The sequence below is a fragment of the Bombina bombina genome, chromosome 4 (genome assembly GCF_027579735.1).
Source record: "Bombina bombina isolate aBomBom1 chromosome 4, aBomBom1.pri, whole genome shotgun sequence".
NCBI classification, from domain to species: Eukaryota; Metazoa; Chordata; class Amphibia; order Anura; family Bombinatoridae; genus Bombina; species Bombina bombina.
In genome coordinates this window covers 570,488,013-570,507,203 of record NC_069502.1, presented here as the reverse complement: position 1 = coordinate 570,507,203, position 19,191 = coordinate 570,488,013, and the positions used below count along the sequence as shown (strand labels likewise).

The window sequence follows — 19,191 nt, the reverse complement described above, 5'->3', positions numbered from 1 at the left end:
TAGAACAACACCTGAGAGGCAAATGGAACTTTTTATACGAAGAGAAACACGAAAGATGAGGTAGTGGACATCTGCTTACACTTTATAAGGTCTGTCTTCTCGCTACTGCCCAGGGGAGAGAGAGAGACCTAAACTGTAGTATACTATAAAGGTCTCAACGTGATCAATGAAGAGATGAGATTGAGCTTGGTTCTGACTTTTGTTATTTTGTTATTATTGAACATTGTATTATTTGAGAGAGTGGGGTAGGGGAGGGGGGAGGTAGGGGGGAGGAAGGAGAGAAAAAAAAAGGGAAAAGAGGGGCCTACCATGGACAGTTACAGCAAAAAGACTATCTCCCAAGACACAGATTTAAAACTCCTTTTGTTTTAAGAGAAAAGACTCTGGACGTAGCTACAGAGAAGCTGAATGTAAGAGCTGCACTTGCAGCAAAGCAACCCCAGTATCCCAATGGAAACATGCAATTGTAACATATTATTGGTTTTGTATACTCTGTGATTCATGGGAGAGATATCTCCACATGGTAACCCTCGTTTGATAAATAAAGTTTTTTTTAAAAAAATGATATTCTCTATCTGAATCATAAAAGAAAAAAATTGGGTTTAATGTCCCTTTAAGTGTAGAGCCATTTTTCATGAAAACCTTAATGAAAATGTATTGCCAATAAACGATGCAGGGCTAGATTACGAGTGTAGTGCTATTTTGCGCTCCAGCTTGTGCGTTTACTTCTGTAGATGAAGGCTTTTTGTGAGCATCTGGTTGCGCTCTTATTACAAGATGAAAGTAAAAAGTTATTGTGTGAGCAAAAACCCAACGTGCGCAAAAAATTGAACTTTGAATATCACGGCACTAACGTATTTCACATTTCATTGTTCTTTACATAGTAGAATATGAGTTTTACTTTTATAGGTATGTATATATACTACTGACAACATTTCTTCCAAATAAATATTGTTTCTTTTAGAGCATTTATTTGCACAAAATGACAACTGGTCAAAATAGCAAATAATACGCAGTGTTTTCAGACCTCGAATAATGAAAAGAAAACAATTTCATTTTTGTTTTTAAACAACACAATACTAATGTTTAACTTAGCAAGAGTTCAGAAATCAATATTCATGTGTCTTGGTATGTTCTCCACCAGTCTTTCACATTGCTGATGAGTGAATTCATGCCACTCCTGGCGTAAAAATTCAAGCAGCTCAGCTTTGTTTGATGTCTTGTGACCATCAATCTTCCTTTTAATTAGATTCCAGAGGTTTTAAATGGCGTTAAGGTCTGGAGACTGGGCTGGCCATGACAGGGTCTTGATCTTGTGGTCCTCCATCCAAACCTTGATTGACCTGGCTGTGTGACATGGAACATTGTCCTACTGGGGGAAAAAAACAGTCTTTAGAGTTGGGAAACATTGTCAGAGCAGAACAAAACAAGTTTTCTTTCAGGTTAACCTTTTAACAGGCTTGATTCATGCGCCCTTCACAAAGATAAATCTGTCTGATTCCAACCTTGCTGAAGCACCCCCAGATCATCACTGAACGTCCACCAAATTTCATAGTGGTTGCAAGACACTGTAGCTTGTGCTCCTCTCCAGGTCTCTGTCAACTATTGTTGAGCAAAGCTGAAAATTCAGAGAAGATGACCTTATTCCAATCCTCTACAGTCCAATTCGTATGGTCTTTTGTAAACCTCAGCCTGACTCTTCATTGCTTTTCATTAAGGGTTTTTTCTAGCTTTGCATAACTTCAGTCCTGCCCCTAGGAGCCTGTTTAGAACTGTTCCTCCCCATGCACTTCACTCCAGCTGCTATATGCCATTCTTTTTGTAAGTCACTTGATGTCATCCTACAATTGTTGAGTGACATTCAAATGATTTAGTGGTTACGCTGGGCAGTGCAGAGTCTTATATGCCCTCTGCCGGTCTGTAGCTTTGTTTTGTAGCTCAAAAAAAATTAAAGAACAACCAGAACGGTTCAAGAAAAAAAGAAATACACATTCAGATAGTTATCAACTTCAAATTAACATATAACAAATAAACCTCTTATTTTCCATTATAACTTCAGATTCTTATATAGCTTCTTCCTCTGAACTAACTATTGCCTGAGCATCATATATTATAACAGCTAGAAGACAGGGAGAGAGGGGGAGGGGAAGAGAAAAAAAAAAGGGGGGGGGGGGAGAATGAGTGTTACCAGCGATCTAATATCACTATTTCGGAATGTCTAAAAGGATAAATTAGTTGGTCTATCTCCTCTGGGGGAAAAATCTTAATAAATGTGGACCATTTTTAAAAAAAAGAGTTACTTCCCTTTCAGAAGTTAAAGCCGTATCCATCTGTTCAATAATGCATTGTTTCTTCATATACGGCTAGATTTAGAGTTTTGTCGGTAAAGACCCTCGTAGCTAACGCTGCTTTTTTTCCCAACGCACTTTTCCAACAACGCTGGTATTTAGAGTTGTCTGAGGGGCTGCGTTAGGCTCAAAAAAGGGTGCATTGAGCCTAACTTAGCTCCACTTCAACTCTCAATACCAGCGTTGCTTACGGTAGCGGTAAGCTGCTAAAAACGTGCTCATGCACAATATCCCCATAGGAAACAATGGGGCAGTTTGGGCTGAAAAAAAAACCTATCACCTGCAAAAAAGCAGCGTTCAGCTCCTAACGCAGCCCCATTGTTTCCTATGGGGAAACACTTTCTAAGTCTGCACCTAACACCCTAACATGAACCCCGAGTCTAAACACCCCTAACCTTACAATAATTAACCCCTAATCTGCCGCCCCCGCTATCGCTGACCCCTGCATATTATTTTTAACCCCTAATCTGCCGCTCCGGACACCGCCGCGACCTACATTATCCCTATAAACTCCTAATCTGCTGCCCCTAACACCGCCGACCCCTATATTATATTTATTAACCCATAATCTGCCCCCCCCCCCCAACGTCGCCGCTACCTTACCTACACTTATTAACCCCTAATCTGCCGACCGGACCTCGCCGCCACTATAATAAATGTATTAACCCCTAAACCGCCGCACTCCCACCTCGCAAACAGTATAATAAATTGTATTAATCCCTAATCTGCCCTCCCTAACATCGCCGCCACCTACCTACAATTATTAACCCCTAATCTCCAGCCTGCACCGTCGCCGCTACTATAATAAAGTTATTAACCCCTAAACATAACTCTAACCCTAACCCCCCCTAACATAAATATAATTTATATTAAACGAAATAATATTCCTAAAATTAACTAAATTATTCCTATTTAAAACTAAATACTTACCTAGCAAATAAACCCTAATATAGCTACAATATAATTAATAATTACATTGTAGCTATTTTAGGATTTATATTTATTTTACAGGCAACTTTGTATTTATTTTAACTAGGTACAAAAGCTAATAAATAGTTAATAACTATTTAATAGCTACCTAGTTAAAATAAATACAAAATTACATGTAAAATAAATCCTAACATAAGTTACAATTAAACCTAACACTACACTATCATTACATTAATTAAATAAATTACCTACAATTACCTACAATTAAATACAATTAAATAAACTATTCTATAATACAAAAACAAACGCTAAATTACAAAAAAATAAAAAAGAATTACAAGCAGTTTAAACTAATTACACCTAATCTAAGCCCCCTAATAAAATAAAAAATCCCCCCAAAATAAAAAATTCCCTACCCTATTCTAAAATACAAAAGTAATCAGCTCTTTTACCAGCCCTTAAAAGGGCTTTTTGCGGGGCATGCCCCAAAGTAATCAGCTCTTTTGCCTGTAAAAAAAAATACAACCCCCCCAACATTAAAACCCACCACCCACATACCCCTACTCTAACCCACCCAAACCCCCCTTAAATAAACCTAACACTACCCCCCTGAAGATCTCCCTACCTTGAGTCGTCTTCACCCAGCCGGGCCGAAGTCTTCATCCGATGGAACAGAAGAGGACATCCAGACTGGCAGAATTCTTCATCCTATCCGGGCAGAAGAGGACATCCGGACCGGCAGACATCTTCATCCAAGCGGCATCTTCTATCTTCATCCATCCGACGAGGAGCGGCTCCATCTTCAAGACCTCCGGCGCGGAACATCCTTCTTCACCGACGACTACCCGACGAATGAAGGTTCCTTTAAGTGAGGTCATCTAAGATGGCATCCCTCGAATTCCGATTGGCTGATAGGATTCTATCAGCCAATCGGAATTAAGGTAGGAAAAATCTGATTGGCTGGTGCAATCAGCCAATCAGATTGAAGTTCAATCCGATTGGCTGATCCAATCAGCCAATCGTATTGAACTCACATTCTATTGGCTGATCGGAACAGTCAATAGAATGCGAGTTCAATCCGATTGGCTGATTGGATCAGCCAATCGGATTGAACTTCAATCTGATTGGCTGATTGCATCAGCCAATCAGATTTTTTCTACCTTAATTCCGATTGGCTGATAGAATTCTATCAGCCAATCGGAATTGAAGGGACGCCATCTTGGATGACGTCCCTTAAAGGAACCTTCATTCGTCGTTAGTCCGTCGGTTGAAGAGGATGGCTCTGCGCCGGCTTCATTGAAGATGGCTCCGCTCCGCTCCGGATGGATGAAGATTGAAGACGCCGCCTGGATGAACACTTCTACCGGATGGAGGACTTCTTCTTAGCCGCTTGGATGAAGACTTCTACTGGATCAAGGACCTCCTCTGCGCACCTTGGATGAAGAATTCGGCTCGGCTGAGTGAAGACAACTCAAGGTAGGATGATCTTCAGGGGGTTAGCGATAGGTTTATTTAAGGGGGGTTTGGGTGGGTTAGAGTAGGGGTGTGTGGGTGGTGGGTTGTAATGTTGGGGGGGGGTATTTTTATTTTCAGGTAAAAGAGCTGATTACTTTGGGGCAATGCCCCGCAAAAAGCCCTTTTAAGGGCTGGTAAAAGAGCTGATTACTTTTGTATTTTAGAATAGGGTAGGGAATTTTTTATTTTGGGGGGATTTTTTATTTTATTAGGGGGCTTAGATTAGGTGTAATTAGTTTAAACTGCTTGTAATTCTTTTTTATTTTTTGTAATTTAGTGTTTGTTTTTTTGTATTATAGTATAGTTTATTTTATTGTATTTTATTTTAGCTAATTGTATGTAATTTATTTAATTAATTTAATGATAGTTTAGTGTTAGGTGTATTTGTAACTTAGGTTAGGATTTATTTTACATGTAATTTTGTATTTATTTTAACTAGGTAGCTATTAAATAGTTATTAACTATTTAATAGCTTTTGTACCTAGTTAAAATAAATACAAAGTTGCCTGTAAAATAAATATAAATCCTAAAATAGCTACAATATAATTATTCATTATATTGTAGCTATGTAAGGGTTTATTTTACAGGTAAGTATTTAGTTTTAAATAGGAAGACTTTAGTTAATAAGAGTTAATTTATTTCGTTAGATTAAAATTATATTTAATTTAGGGTGGTGTTAGGGTTAGACTTAGCTTTAGGGGTTAATACATTTATTATAGTAGCGGCGAGGTCCGGTCGGCAGATTAGGGGTTAATACTTGAAGTTAGGTGGCGGCGACATTGGGGGGGCAGATTAGGGGTTAATAAATATTATGTAGGTGTCGGCGATGTTAGGGGCAGCAGATTAGGGGTTCATAGGGATAATGTAGGTGGCGGCGATATGCGGTCAGCAGATTAGGGGTTAAAAATATTTATTATAGTGGTGGCGATGTGGGGGGGCCTCGGTTTAGGGGTACATAGGTTGTTTATGGGTGTTAGTGTACTTTAGAGCACTGTAGTTAAGAGCTTTATATACCGGCGTTAGCCCATAAAGCTCTTAACTACAGCCTTTCCATGGGCGGTAGGAGTCTTGTCGGTAGAGGGTCTACCGGTCACTTCAGCCAAGACTCTAAATACCAGCGTTAGGAAGATCCCATTGAAAAGATAGGATACGCAATTGGCGTAAGGGGGTCTGCGGTATGGAAAAGTTGCGGCTTGAAAGTGAGCGTTAGACCCTTTCCTGCCTGACTCTAAATACCAGCGGGTGACCAAAAGCAGCGTTAGGACCCCTTAACGCTACTTTTGATGGCTAACGCAGAACTCTAAATCTAGGCGATAGTTTTTGATCTCTAGGATACTAGGAACCGAGGATTCTCGCGATTTCTTAAAACTTAAATTTCTCACTGCCAAAATTGTCATATTTCTGGCTTTTTTATGCTCAGGAATTAAGGGGGATTCTATAAGAAAAACAACCTCTGCTAGAGAGAGAGAGAGCGGGTATCTTCAATACCTTGAAGAGCCAAAATTCTATTTTCCACCATAGCTGACTTATCCGGGGACATGCCCATATCATATGGATTATATCAGCTGCCGGATATGCACATTTCGGGCATGTATTAAATTTGTGATTATGCCATTTAAATCCCTTTAATGGGGTATAATAAGATCTATAGAGTAATTTAATATGTGATTCTCTCCCACTTGCAGATAGGGTAGTCTGCGCTACTATGACTATAGATTTTTCCACCTGCTCCACCTCAATATTTAATTCTGGTGACAGAATATTCCACCTTTGTGTTATCTGGTATAGATTAGAGTCTCCATACTGACTAGTCACCAGGTCATACCAAATTGAAATGGAGGATAAATCATTTTTGGAAAGGAAAGGCCAATTATCTAGTTTTAGTTTTAGTTTATTTTCTTTGTTAGGAGCTGATTTAAGGCAAATTTGACAATGTTCCATACTTCCCTATGAGTAACTCTGGGTACACTTGGCTGAATATAAGACTAATAATAAAAAAATTAAAAAAAAACAGAAAAATTACAATTAACAAATTAACAATACGATTTCTACTTCCTGTATCAGGAAATGTAAAATGAAACATCAAAACTAAAGGAGAATAATTCTCCCAACTGGCTGAGAGTTATCGTATTTCTAGTGACAGACAAAAACTTTAACAGATTGTCATGAACATAGAGAGACAAAGGAAAAAGACAACACATCTGAGAGTTTGTGAGGACCTGTGGTCCCGAACCTGAAAGAAAATCCCACAACAGTAATAACAATAATAACTTCAGTCAATCTTAACTTGAGCAAAAAGAATAAACCTGACATTTAGCTTTCTTGTTTAAGTACATCAATATTAACCTAATCATCTAATTTTGTGCACAATCTTGAAAAAGTCCTCCAAGTATATCTCCTGGAAGAAAAAGGAAACACAAGAGGAAAGTGTAAGATATAGATAAAGGATACAACAAAATTGGCCCGGGATCATCCCTTCTCCGCCATCTGCGTTTGGCTGCTTGTATTATGTCTGCGTGTCTTTCTTTGTTGTACTTGCTGCCACTCTTTCCTCGGAGGTAACGGACCTTTACCAGTCCCATAGCTTTGTTGGCCCTGTGCGTCTTGTGTCTTTTCCACTTCTGGAGGAGGTATGTCCAAGTCTTTACAGACCTTAGGAATATCTTCTGGAGATGTACAGATGAGTCTCCTTCCCTGCCAGATAATTATAAGATGAAAAGGGAATCCCCATCTGTAAGGAATGTTGTTTTTCCTGAGAAGCAAGGTGAGGGGTTTGAGCTCCCTCCGTTTAGCAAGAGTTCTCTGAGAGAGATCCGCGTACAACTGAATGTCTGCATTCTCATATTTTATAGGTTGTTGTTCACTGGCTTGTCTCATGATATCTTCCTTTGCCTGGAAGTTTGTGATACAGACAATCACATCCCTAGGAGGCTGTGTGTCCAAAGGTTTAGGGCGGAGGGCTCTGTGGGCCCTGTCTATGTCAATTTTGGAAGGTGTCTCTGCATGCTTAAGGAAATTAAAAAGATCCTGTAGGTATTGCTCTAGACCAGAGGTTGGGATTGATTCGGGAATACCCCTGATTCTAATATTAGGTCTTCTACCTCTGTTTTCTGTGTCGTCCATTTTTTCTTCAAGATCTTGGATTACGCCATTCTGTTTGATGTTATGTAGGTCTGTTATTGCTGTAGCATGCATGTCTTGAGTATTTTCCACTGCTTCCACCCTGTTGCCAATATCTGACATTTCCTTCTTAAGATTACTAATTTCATCTTTAATACATTGTTTTACTTGTGAAACTAGGGTAGAAAAGTCTTTTTTGGAAGGTAATGATTCAAATAAAGCTTTGGGTACTGTTATGGTATCCATTGTGATTTCTGAGTCAGTCTCTGTAATAAGGGCATAAATCTGAACTCAGATATTGTCCAGAAGGGATATTATGGCATTATACTGTAAGAACTCAGCTGTGTATTCAGGAAGGGGTTAACTCCTCATACTGGGTAACTTTGGAATGTAGAAAGATCACATTACCAGACCCCATCTGAGAAGGATGACCAGCTGGCTTAAGTAAAGAGCCTTTTGTGTAGCCAAATGCTCCTTTTCCTCCCCCAACTGTATGGCAAAGATGAAACCATATACTCTTAACATTACCAAGGGGGGCTTGCATATGAGTGACATCATCATTGTGGGAGGGTTGAAAGACTCACAATAAAAACCATCAACACACATGGTTTTGGTCTCTTTGTAATCTGTGGGTGACCAGCTAACATCAAGTAAGTACATCTTGCTGACACATACTTACAGTACACCATACTTTCATATAGAATTGGCAAATGTATTAGTGTAATATTGATGTATAGTTCACTGCTGTGTATTTATAAAGTGATATGCATATGTGTCATTTATATTTAATCTGCATATTGTAACTGTTTATTTAGCCTCATTGTAATAAAAGTTTTGTACTGCTGAAATAAGACTCTGCGAGTGATATTCTTGCAGGTAGTTTAATTAAGCTAGTGATTGTGTGTTAATATTATATAGTTGGTATAATAATTCATAAGGGATTATTAAATGTAATATTAGCCTTTCGCTAAAGAGTATAGCAAACAGGCACTAAGATTTATAGAGTCTTAGGTACCATTTAAATGCAGTTATTTCATTGGCGAGCCCGAACCAGCGATAATTTTCTTACCAACTACACTTGTTTAAAGGGGGGACAAATCCATGTTCTTTTTATAATACTGTACAAGTGTGATTTTTGGACGAAAATGTAACCTAGTTTTTGCTATACTGTCTTTGAGTTGAGCGTTTCAGCAGTAAAGTCCTTGGCCAGGACTAGTGATCCCAGAGGCAATTTAGGCGAATACCTAAGGATCAGTTGAACCAGACGCAGAGAAAATCATATCGCGCAGGACGTGAATCTGATTTGCTGGCAGTCTGAAGACACTTTAAAGTGTGAGTATGGAATTAATTGTTAAAATGCAGAATGTAGCACATTTGAGCCTGTTGTTGATGAGAATACTGACATAGTTAAAAGACTGAAAGATGTGTGGTTGCAATGTGAGAATGAGAATAAGCTTATTGATTAAAAAGAGGTTTTGTTTAACAAAAGAAAAATCCAAATTACAGAATTGCATGAAACTGTTGTTAGCTATCAAAGACCAAATGAATAGAGCAATCTTTGAACATTCTCCCCCAATAGCCATGATAACAGAGATCAATTGTAACACATTGGATGAGAATTGCCCCACATGTGGTGTAAATGCAGAATATATTAATACTTTAGAAGAAAATTATGACGCGAGAGGCCAACTTACAGCTTCATTGAGACAGGGGCTTGCAAACTTAACCCCTGTTGCAGTATTAAATGAGGACAATGCATTTGTGTCGCAGGAAGATGGGCCACATGTTGATGGGGGAAGGTTGCAAAGCCCACATGCTAATGGGGGAAGGGTGCTAAGTCCACATGTTGATGGGGGGAGGGTGCCTATTCCTCACAGTGAAGAAAGATTGGATCACACACAAAATACAGAGAGCACACACATTCCAATACTAACCCCACAGATAACTAGGCCAAGAACATTAAATCCAGAACATCAAACAGATACTTTATCACTAACACCCAGTTTAAGATCCAGTCGAAGAAATTTAACTCAATCGCAAAATTTACCTTTTTCTACCACCTCTGCTGAAACATCATCCCTGATATAAACTACCATTAAAAACCAAGATAGAGATAAAGTAATGAGACAACTGGTAAAGTTAAAACCTCTCTTTCCAGTGTATGATGTTAAAGCAGATGTATTTACTAACATGTCAAATTTTAAGTCTGCAATAAAACAATACATGCTGTCGCATAAAGAGGCATGTATTATGTTAAAAATTTGGCTTCCAGGCAGTATTGCAGCCAGATTACAATCACCAGTTGCAGGCCCAGTTAATTTGAACACAGATTGGTTTAAGGAGGATAAATGGGGTTCAGATGGGGACAGATTAAATGCTGTTTGTAAACTAGTGACAGGGAGTAGAGATTTAGACAGTCACTCTCTTGCAGAAATGCAAGTAGCATTAAATGATGACCCATGGGTATTTGCAGCTAAATTCGAACAATTATATAGACTGACACACATAATTTCACCAGAACAGACGCCTCATGATAGGTTGCAATATTTAATTAAAAAAATCACATATTTGGACCCTAGCATACAAATGATGGCTGAGGAAAAGAATACACTAGAGGGTGTGTTATCTATTATAGGTAAGGCTAGGCAGAACATTCTAAAGAAAAGGAACACAGGGCAACACAGAATTGCTATGGTAACCACTAATGAAGGGAAACAAAAATATTCAGAGGGTCCCTTTAAAGGTACTTGCCATTACTGCAATAAATATGGGCACAGACAAGTAGATTGCAGATTCTTAAAGAGAATCCAGAAGGAAACTGAGGGAGGGCAGGAAAGATTACATCCCTCTGCACCTCGAAAAGAAAGCTATGCGCATAATTGGGTAGGGAAAAATAACAAGATTAAACCCCGAGATAAAACAGGACAGGAATACACCCCAAAGCTTAGGCCTGGTACTAATCTGTATGGCCCAGCGCATGAGGCTTTGAGAGTGATGACTGTGGGGGGGAGGGGAAGTGGGATATCATGAAAAAAATTATGAAAATAATTCTTCTCTGATATCCTGCTCTGACTGACTACCTCAGGCCCTGGATGACATGGTCCCTATATGTAACACTTTTAGGGATCATTCTGGACGTCCCTGTGTCTATGGTGTGATTAAGGGCCATCGCACAAAACTCCTCATAGACACAGGAGCTTCAGTAACTTTGACTGATTTACCATTAAGTCCCCCACAGGGGACAAGACAGACATTTCTTGTGGGACTTGGGGGATTCCCAGTCCCAAGCATCCCTTATCCCAAATGTGACTATGACACTAGGCAATCAGAGGACTAAGGAAATTCCCATTTGGCAGAGCAAAAACACAGAGGGTACAATACTTGGTGCTGATATAATGAGATCAGAAGGGATGATAGTGGACCTGTGTACAAATGTTTTGTGGAGGGATACTAGAGGGAGAAAACCTGTAATATTAGATGACTCTTACATCAGTCCCATAGCATCCATTGCATCAATTCCTTCAGAAAGGGTGTGGCCGGATACTGAAAGTCACCCTGATTTGAAGAGATTGGTCATGGATTTCCCTGACATATGGGCTCAACATAAGAATGAATGTGGCATATTAAAAGGCATTTAAATCAATATTGTAGGCCATGACCCCCCTCCACAAAGACAGTATCGTTTTCCAGCAGAAGCTATTGAACCTGTGAGGCAAATTATTAGTCAGCTTGAAAGCCAAGGGATAATTAGGAAATGTTCCTCCTCTAATAATTCTCCTTTGTGGCCAGTAAAGAAAGCAAACAATACTTGGAGGTTAACAGCTGATTTTCGCATGGTGAATAAAGTTACCCCACCTGTTACAAATCTAGTTGCTTCTACTCCTGAAGTGGTATCCAAACTGAGTGCCACATGTAGGTGGTATTCTGTTCTGGATAGAAGTAATGGTTTTTGGAGTGTCAGACTAGCCCCAGAGTGCCAATATAAGTTTGCGTTTTGCTTTTCGAACACACAATATTGCTTCAATTCGCTTCCTCAGGGCTTCCATAGCTCGCCAACATACTTTCACCAAGCATTAGCAGAGGAATTAAAAACATTCTCAGTCCTAGAAAGTATCATACAGTATGTAGATTATATTTTGTTACAAACAGAGACAGTAGAGGAACATTTGGAGCGGCTGAATGAACTGTTTGACTTGATTGCTGAATCTGGCCTCAAGTTAAACACTTCAAAAGTACAATTAATGAGACAAAAGGTGACATTTTTGGGAATATCAATCCAAAGGGGTACAAGATGCCCTACTAGAGAACGAGTTACAGCCATACTTCAGGTGCCCAGACCTTTGCATAGGCAGTCCTTAAGACAATTCTTAGGCTTGGTAAATTTTTCTCGTGATTTCATTGAAGGGTTTGCTGAAAAAGCAAAACCTCTCTATGATCTTTTGAAAGGGGAGGATGTTGGGAAAATTCCTTGGAGTGCAGAACATGAGGAAGCATTTAAAGTGTTAAAGGAAGGTTTAGCATCAGCCCCTGCCCTTGCCACAGTGGAGAGGGAGGCCCCTTTTGCGTTACAAACATACACATCTGACACTGCTATTTCCACAGTCGTACTGCAGGAGAAGGCAGAAAAATGGAAGCCTGTTGGCTATTTTTCCAGGCTTCTTACTCCAGTAGAGAAAGGTCATGACTCATGTATCAAGGCTTTGTTAGGGGTGCATTGGTCAGTTCAGGCTACTGAGCATATAGTGGGATTTGGGAAGCTCATCCTCCAAACACCACACACCCCTATAAAACTGTTGTTGGAAAAATCATTAAGTGGGGTTTCAACACAAAGAGTGACTAGGTGGTTAATAGATTTGCAACATTGTGACATCACTGTACAACACAATGCAAAATACACATTACCCCAACTAATGCACACTCAGGGTAAACCCCATGACTGCACAGTGACATTCACACACAGGGAATCATCTCATAAATTGTTCAGGGACAAAACTTCTCCCCAGGATTTACAAATTTATGTAGATGGTTCAAGATTTTGGCAGGATGGTCAATTTAATACTGGTTTTGCTATTTGGGTCCCCTCTCGACAATTAGCTCTTAAATTTATGCTACCAAGATCATTCTCAGCACAGAGAGCAGAATTAGAAGCCATTTCTATGGCTTGCCACAGGTTTGACACACAAGACATTTGTATATACAGTGACAGTGCCTATGTGACCAGATCACTAACAGAGTACTTACCAATTTGGAATCTAAGTGGAATGGTAGACTCAGCAGGCAAACCATTGTCATATGTTCAAGCCCTTAAGAAATTGGTAGATTGGGGAACACAGCACCCATTGCAGTCAGCTATTGTTAAAGTTAAGGCACACACACATTTCACAGATGAACATTCACAAGGTAATGCACATGTGGACATGTTAGCCAAACAGGCAGCTTTAGATGGGGAACCATGGCAATCAGATGAGAATGACAGTGAGACACAGGAAGCATGGAGAGAGCATGTTGCATCTAAAGATACAATGGCACATATAGCAAAGATTACAATGGTAGATTCAGAGGTACCTGATTTGAAAACAGAACAAGCTAAAGATCCTATCCTTTTCCCTCTGTTACAGGAACAGCAAACACTCCCAAATGGTTATTCAATTTGTAATGGGTTAATATGTTACTCCAATCCCACTGATCCACAGGCTAAATTGTTTTTTGTGGTCCCAAGTCATTTGCAGGGACCTATAACACAGCAAACACATTCTCTTCTTGGGCATATTGGCCAAAGTGCATTAGAGTACCATTTAAGGCAAAAATTTAATTGGCCAGATTTAGCAGAAACCTGTTTAAAATGTGTACAAGAGTGTTTAATTTGTGCTCAAATTAATCCACGTCCTAAAGGTCAGAGACCCATTCTCCAGAGAATACCAGTAGCAGATGGCCCCTGGAAAGCTATCCAAATTGATTTTATAGGCCCACTTCCTCGATCAAAGGGGGGTCTCAGGTATGCCCTAGTAATTGTAGATATTTTTTCAAAATGGGTTGAGGCTATTCCACTTCGTTGTGATACTGCACAGGCTACTGCAAGAGCACTGTGGAAACATGTTTTCTCAAGATGGGGTTTCCAACACTCATTGAATCAGACAGGGGTACACATTTTACAGGTCAGGTAATGCAAAATCTCTGTGCCCTACTTGGAATACAGACACAATTTCATGTACCATATCATCCACAATCCTCTGGTATAGTTGAGCGCATGAATCGCACATTAAAAACAAAATTGTCCAAAATGCTTTCCCAGTATGGTAAATCATGGGTCACACATCTTCCAGCAGTTCTAATGGCTATTAGAGCTACACCATCAAATGCTACCAAGTGTTCTCCCTATGAGTTCATAACAGGGAGAAAGATGGCATTAGGCCACCCAGGTAAAACACAATTGTCTACCCCCTTGAGAGAATCTGTGTCTAGAGATCAATATTTCTCCCAAATTCAGGAGCAGTTGAGCTCAATGCTAATTTTTGCTGCCTCTAATATGGCCCCAAACAGATTGTAAATTTTCATCTACACTTCAAACACCTCTGTTTGAGAAGGGGGGATTGATCATGATTAAAAAATTTCGCAAAAATTCTCCCTAGGATGCAAATTGGGAAGGACCTTATAGAATTTTGGATAAATTGGGTAATACTGTAATTAAAATAGAAAGATCAACCCCTGGGAGAACCAGAAGGCAGTCTGGTTACAAATGGGTCCATGTTGACCAATGTAAAGTGTATAGAGGGACAGTTGTCCCAGATGTAGATATTTCTGCTAAGAACTGATATTCTCTTAATCTTTTTGACAGATTTCATTATGAGGAACCTGAGAGGAATGATCGCCACCAACCTATTTGTATTTGTGTGGGTGTTATTGCAAAAACTCCCAATCTGTGACTGTAATGAACTTTCAATCACCAACCTCACAAGGAGTCGTAGATGGAGCTCAAGCATCATCATCAGAGGATGGACAGGCTTCTGGAGCTCTCAAGACCTTAACAAAGATTGTTTGGGAAAATTGACTTTTAATGTGGGTGGGAAGATTGAAATATTTGCAGAAAAACATCAAGACAGTTTAATTGGTTTTTGGAGGGTCAATCAGGGTAATAAAGTTGAATGGGAATGTAAGTGGGTGGCTTGGGGAAAATGGACTGTAGGTCTGGTGGGAGAAGGTATTTCTGTGTCTACAACATTTACAAATCCTATTCACACTATAAATGGCGATAACTATAATATAACCAAGGTTATATTTGAACAACAAATTGGAGAAGGGATTAATTGGAGAGTTACAGCTGCCAACTTTGGTGGAGGGATTGAAGTATACTTAAAAATAGATCAAAAAAAGGAAACAACTACTTTGGACCCTTTGATCTATTCTACTTTAATCACTACACCAAAGATTAAACATTATGACAATACTCCAATGTGTGAGGGGAAAAGGGTTGTTTCTAGCGGTCCATTTCAAAAAAGTACAATCAAGCCGACTCCAGTATTGAGGGATGCCACATTCCAATTTATCACGTGGAAGGTTAAAATAATAGATTGGCTAGTTTCCACACATTACCAAAATTGTTCCAGAATTACTGCCACTATGGAAAAAGCATTAGTTAAGTGGGCAGAAGGTACTAGGAGGGATATTGTGGATACAGTTTTGGGAGGTGTGGGAACAGGGCTAGGGGTGGTAAATTCCATTGACATATCCAGCTTAACAGCAACCTTACAGTCTCAGGGGATGCTAAATGCAAAAGGGATTCATACGCAACAAATGATAAACACCCTGGTAGAGACACTGACACAGACAGTCATTCAGGTTCAGGGTCCTGCCATTCAACATACAGAGGACATACTGATAGGAGTAATTAGTAGGTTAAGGGAAGTATCCTGGGATTTTGTGTATATTTCCATGCAAACAGAATTATCAACTGACTTTAAATTAATAGCACAGGCTATGGAAAATAACCATACACCTTTGGGAGGGTGGGAGCAGTCTGTTGTTAACAGTTTTGCATCCGAACACAAAGAATTATGGTTAAACAGTTGGTTGGGATGCAGGGAAAATATATGCAGGGCTACTTCACTTGTGCCCACTAGTGGTACTTATCAGAATGTTTATCATTTGTTTTCACTAGGAACACCTGTCACAGAATCTCATGTTTTACATCATGAGTTAGAGTTCCCAAATTTTATATGGAATGGTTCCCATATGGAACAGGTAGACATGTCTGGCTGCATAAGGTTTCTTTTAAAGTTTTATGTCTACCCAACCAGGCAAGAATATTTTTTGACAAAAGGAAAAAGAGAGAACAAGTCCGGATTGATGGCCAGTGCAATAGAGTTTATTCTTCTGTAAAGTAGTTTAGCAAGGACAGCTTAAACTAACTGACATGTTTCGCGCATGTCACATGCGCTTTTTCAGAGATAGTGGTTTGGGTGCCACAGGTGAGCTTAAATAGGCTACTTCAGCCAATTAAAAAGAGTGGGTTGATCTTAGGTAATGGGTAGATCACTTAAGCTCAGCTGTGGAAACCAAAGTGTTAACTCTATAGGATGATATTTTATAGCATTGGAAAGATATACAAAAAAAAAAATTGAAAATGTACATTAACATAAAAACTTAATATTACAGATTATTTTGCAGATCTTAATATGAAAGGGAAAAGGAAATCAGTTATCTTACATCACAATTTAAATAGTTAAGGATAATGACAGTGTTGATGTTATTAGTCATATTCCATTAAAACACAAAAGAGAGAAAAAGAGACATGGGTGTAATATATATATATATATACAGTTTCTCTTATATAGAGAAATGATACACAATGTTATACACTGAGTAGGAAATATAGTAATCTAAAGAATTAGTTAAATAAACAAACTAAACAAAATACAAACAAAATATAGGCAAAAAGACATAAGTAAGTACTAGAAATATACTCGAATAGATAGCATGTTTAAAGTTTATTCTAGGTTAAAATGGTACAAAAGGTGTGATAAAAGTCAAACTTGATGTTGGGGTATCATTGTGGAGATCAACCGTTGCTTTTGAGAGTATAGTATGGTCCTCCTTGCATCATACATATATGCAAGGGACATGTGTAGTATATAATTAGGCTACGGCCTATAATTGGTCCCTAAATTATCAATTAATTAATTAATTATTTATTTCTCTCTGATATACAAGGAGTGTTTGTGGATGGGATTAAGAATGATTGAGCTATAATAGGCGTCCTATCTAATAGCTTATAGGAAATTAGATTTTATAATAGCAGACATGTTACTTATGAACTGCTAGAGATAAGATCGTATATGGCACTTCATGACAGTTCTGATTAGAGATAGAATATATGTGTATATTCAGGTTGTGAAAACCATATATTGATCATTAGTTTTTCTGATTCTGTATTTTTATAACATCATTAAACTTGCTAAGAGATCATGTGAGCCCACAAGAGGTCCTATCTGTATATCAATAGTGCTAAGAAAACTTGTGTACTCATCAAGAGATCTTATCCGTATATAAAATATAAAATGAAAATATGGGAATTTAGAATATAAAATTAAAATTAGAGGAATCGTCTACAATTCACAGGAAAATGGAGTAATTTATCTATGTTCCTGAGCTAGTCTGTTGGAACTCAGGAAAGAAAAAGAAGGTGGAAAAATGTCAATATCTATAGGTTACTCTATGAATAGATTTACATCATATCTTCTATTGATCTTTGAGAGGGCGAGTAGTGATACCCACATATTGGAACCCACATTCCCTACATGTAATTAGGAAGACAATGAATGTGGAGGTGCAACTAATCCTGTTCATAATGTGATAGGTATTGCCTGTTTGGGTTGAGGTGAAGGTTGTACTTGGGTTAGTGTAGTCACATCTTTTGCAGCGGACATGTCCGCATCTATAGAAAACCGCTGATGGTGTGAGCCAGTTGGTGCGAGACTATGTTATCCATTTTATGTTTGAGTATTGTATCTCCATTAAGGACTGGTAAATACTTTTTAATTATCCTACAAATTTGGTAGAACTGGCCACTATACTTTGTGGTAAAGTATATAGGGTCTTTATCCAATGTTTGGTTTGTTTGTCTTGCATCCTGGTTTATTAAAATGGTTTGTGTATGTAATTTGAATATTTGGTTAGTATTCCTCTCTGTTTTATTCAATAGCATTTGTCTATCCATTTGGGCTACTTGAATCATTATCTTCTTCAGTGATGATTTATGATAGCCTCTTGCTGTTAATTTATCCATTAGGATCTTGGCTTCTCTATGGTAGATTTTCAATGTGGAACAGTTTCTGCGTAACCGGAGAAACTGTCCTTTGGGTATGCCTTTTCTCATGTGTGGTGCATGGCATGAGTCTGCTCTGAGGATGGTATTTCTCGCTAGTGGTTTACTATAATTGAATATGAGGATGTTATTATCCTTATTATGTTGTAAATGTAAGTCTAAATATTAAATATCTCTGTCATGAGCTTTGTAAGTAAATGTTAAGTAACCTTTGGCTTCGCACCAGCAAAGATATTTCCGCCATATCTTATGGTAAATTTTCCTGGTGACAGGTTTTCTAGCCTGAATCAGAGTATCTATAACTGATTCCGAAAACCCACGCTTAGTTAGAATCAAGCGTTCAATCTCCAAGCAGTCAGTTGCAGAGAAACTAGGTTTGGATGTTGGAATGGACCTTGGATTAGAAGGTCCTGCCTCAAAGGTAGCTTCCATGGTGGAACCGATGACATATTCACCAGGTCTGCATACCAAGTCCTGCGTGGCCACGCAGGAGCTATTAGAATTACTGAAGCCTTCTCCTGTTTGATCCTGGCCACCAGCCGGGGGAGAAGAGGAAATGGTGGAAAGACATAAGCTATATTGAAGGACCAAGGCGCCACTAAGGCATCTACCAATGTCGCCTTGGGATCCCTGGACCTGGACCTGTAACGTGGAACTTTGGAGTTCTGATGTGACGCCATCAGATCCAGATCTGGAAGGCCCCATAGTTGAGTTAACTGGGCAAAAACCTCCGGGTGAAGTTCCCACTCCCCCGGATGAAAAGTCTGACGACTCAGATAATCCGCCTCCCAGTTGTCCACTCCTGGGATGTGAATTGCTGATAGATGGCAAGAGTGATCCTCTGCCCATTTGATGATCTTGGATACCTCCCTCATCGCCAGGGAACTCTTTGTTCCACCCTGATGATTGATGTACGCTGCAGTCGTCATGTTGTCCGACTGAAATCTGATGAATTTG

The 19,191-nt window shown here is 39.1% G+C and overlaps 1 long non-coding RNA gene across 1 annotated transcript in view; it reads right to left on the bottom strand.

Annotated features, from left to right (window-relative positions):
• Nucleotides 1-949: 949 nt before the first annotated feature.
• LOC128656571 (uncharacterized) overlaps nucleotides 950-19,191 on the bottom strand; it is a 48,448-nt gene continuing 30,206 nt past the window's right edge. The window contains exon 2 of the long non-coding RNA XR_008402031.1: nucleotides 950-1,372. This is a non-coding gene — a long non-coding RNA (uncharacterized LOC128656571). The remainder of the gene's footprint in view (nucleotides 1,373-19,191) is intronic.